Source organism: Aotus nancymaae, unplaced genomic scaffold (assembly GCF_030222135.1).
Source record: "Aotus nancymaae isolate 86718 unplaced genomic scaffold, 86718_ANA_hifiasm-v0.15.2.pri h1tg000003l, whole genome shotgun sequence".
Taxonomy (NCBI): Eukaryota; Metazoa; Chordata; class Mammalia; order Primates; family Aotidae; genus Aotus; species Aotus nancymaae.
In genome coordinates, this window is record NW_026988414.1 from 33,598,600 (window position 1) to 33,601,687 (window position 3,088).

General features: G+C 39.4%; 1 non-coding gene across 1 annotated transcript; it reads right to left on the minus strand.

Annotated features, from left to right (window-relative positions):
* Positions 1-1,341: 1,341 nt before the first annotated feature.
* LOC135277378 (U6 spliceosomal RNA) lies at positions 1,342-1,447 on the minus strand. The gene has a single exon (XR_010344985.1). It is a non-coding gene; the product is annotated as a U6 spliceosomal RNA (small nuclear RNA).
* Between the last annotated feature and the right edge of the window lie 1,641 nt (positions 1,448-3,088).

The window sequence follows — 3,088 nt, forward strand, 5'->3', positions numbered from 1 at the left end:
GGATTACAGACATGCGCCCCCATGACCGGGTAATTTTTGCAATTTTAGTAGAGATGGGTTTCACCATGTTGGTCAGGCTGATCTTGAACTCGTGATCCACCCAGCTGGGCCTCCCAAAGTGCTGGGATTACAGGCACGAGCCCCTGTGCCCTGCCGTGTGTTCCTTTTTATTACTGGGTATGGAATGGGTGCACCACAGTTTATTCAACTCTTCACTATTAACTAGTGAAGGACATATAGTTTGTTTCCAGTTTGGGGCTATTATGAATACACCTGCTATAGACATTCGTGCACACACCTTTTGCATAAGCGTAAGTTTTCATTTCTCTGAGATAATGAATGGTCAGTAGTGTAATGTCTGGCTCATGGGGTAGTTACATGTTTCATTTTTATAAGAAACTGCCAAATTGTTTTCCAGAGTGGCTGTACGAGTTTTCATTCTCACCAGAAGTATATAATTGATCCAGTTTCTCTGCATTCTCACTAGCATTTGCTATTGCTGCTACTCTTTATTTTCTCCGTTCTGAGAGGAGTGCAGTGATATCTCATTGTGGTTTTAATTTGCTTTCTCAAACGGCTAATAATAATGTTGAACATCTTTTTGTGTGCTTATTTGCCTTCTGTATATCCTCTTCAGTGAATTTTTTCATGTCTTTTGCCCCCTTTGTAATTCTATTCTTGTTTTTTTGCTGTTGAGTTTTGAGAGTGCTTCTTATTTCTAGACACTAGTCCTTTTGTCAGGTATGTGGTTTGCAAATATTTTCTCCCAGTCTGTAGCTGTAGCTTGTTTTTTTTTTCCTCTTTACAAGGTCTTTTGCATAGCACAAGCTTTTAATTTTGATGAAGTCCAATATATAAATTTTCTCTTTTTTCTTTTTCTTTTTTTTTTTTTTTGAGACGGAGTCTTGCTCCGCACCCAGGATGGAGTGCAGTGGCACGATCTCAGCTCGCTGCAGCCTCTGCCTCCTGGGTTGAAGTGATTCTCCTGCCTCAGCCTCTTGAGTAGCTGGGATTACAGGTGTGCACCGCCATGCCTGGATAATTTTTGTATTTTTAGTAGAGACGGGATTTCACCATGTTGGCCAGGCTGGTCTCGAACTCCTGACCTCGTGATCTGCCCACCTCAGCCTCCCAAAGTGCTGGGATTTCAGGCTTGAGCCACCGTGCCCAGCCATAAATGTTTCCTTTTATGAATCATGTTTTGGGACTGAGTTTAAGAGCTCTTTACCTCACTCTAGATCCCAAATATTTTCTCCCGTGCTTTTTTTCTAAAATTTTTATAGAATTGTTGTTTTTTTAAAAAATCCTCAATGCAACAGTATTGAGAGATAGAATTGTCTTTAAAATATGAAATGGTTCACAAATTTTTATGTCATTCTTACATGGGGTCATGCTAATCTTCTTTATATCATTCCAATTTGGGTTTATGTGTTGCCAAAATGAGCACAAAGTCTTATGGTTTCATGTTTACATTTTAGTCTGAGGTCCTTTTATTTATTTTTTATTTTTTGGAACAGGTTTTGCTCTGTCACCCAGGCTGGAATGCAGTGGTGCAGTCATAGCTTGCTGCAGCCTCCATCACCCAAGCTCAAGCAATTCTCCCACCACAATCTCTGTAGTAGCTGGGACTACAAGTGCACCCCACAATGCTCAGCAAATTTTTGTATTTTTTTTGTAGAGACAGGGTCTTGCCATGTTGGTCTCAAACTCCTAACCTCAAGTGATCCTCCCACCGTGGCCTTCCAAAGTGCTGAGATTACAGATGTGAGCCACCACATCCAGTGCTGAGGTCCTTTTTAAGTTAATTTTTGTGCAATATATGAGACTTACGACAAGGTTTTGTAGTTTGGTTGTTGGGGGCCTATAGATGTTCAGTTGCTTCAGCAGCATTTGTTGAAAAGATTTTGATTGCTTTTGCACCTTCATCAAAAGTCAGCTGTCAAAAGTAGTTGCGTGGAACTATTTCTGAGTTCTGTGTTCTGTTCCACTGATCTATGTGCTATTCCCGGCCCAGCACCACACTGTTGTGATTACTGTGACCATATAACAGGTTTTAAAATTAGGTAGACTGATTTTTCTCTAAAATTAGCTGAAGTTTAATGAACTATCTACAATTATTTTAGCTATTCTAGTTCCTTTACCTTTCCACATAAATTTTAGAAAAGTTTTGTCAATATTTGCAAGAAATAGATTTTTTTGGAATTTGGATAGGAAGTGTGCCAATATGGGAAAAACTGACAACTTTCCTAGGCTTAGTCTTCCAACCCATAAACACAGTTTTACTTCTCAGTTTATTTAGATATTCTTTGATTTCCTTCATCAGCATTTTGTGGTTTTCAGCATAGAACTCCTATACATGTTTTGTTAGATTTCCACCCAAATATTCCATGTTTTGAGTGATTATAAATGCTATTTTATTTTTAATTTTGGTTTCCATGTATTCATTAGTATAGAGATTCTAGGAGTTTGTGTGTGTGTGTGTGTGTAGATTCTTTGGGAATTTCTACTACATCACTATATCATCTGCAAATACAGACTGTTTTATTTTTGGCTTTCTGAAACATGTGCCCCTCCCCTCCCCTCCCCTCCCCTCCCTTCTCTTCTTTTGTTTTCTTGCCTATTGCACTGCCTAGAATGTTCAGGTCTATGTTGAATAAGAGTGGTGAGAGTGGGTATCCTTGCCTCGTTCCCAATCGCAGAAAAAAAACATTCCGTGTTTTACCATTAAGTGTAGTATTAAATGCAGCGTTTTGTAGATGCTCTGAATCAAATTCAGGAAGTTCCCTCTATTCCTAGTTTTCTGAGGGTTTTTTGATACTTTGAGTTTTGTTTCTAATAGAGCTAGAAGCTGTAGAGAACTTTATGAAATTGAATACATTCTAGTATAGCCACTTTATATCCAAACTGTTAAGAGTTTTGTATTAGAGGCTGGGCGCGGTGGCTCATGCCTGTAATCCCAGCACTTTGGGAGGCAGAGGCAGGCGGATCTTGACGTCAGTAGTTCGAGATCAGCCTGGCCAACATAGTGAAACTCCGTCTCTACTAAAAATACAAAAAATTAGCCGAACATGGTAGCACATGCCTGTAG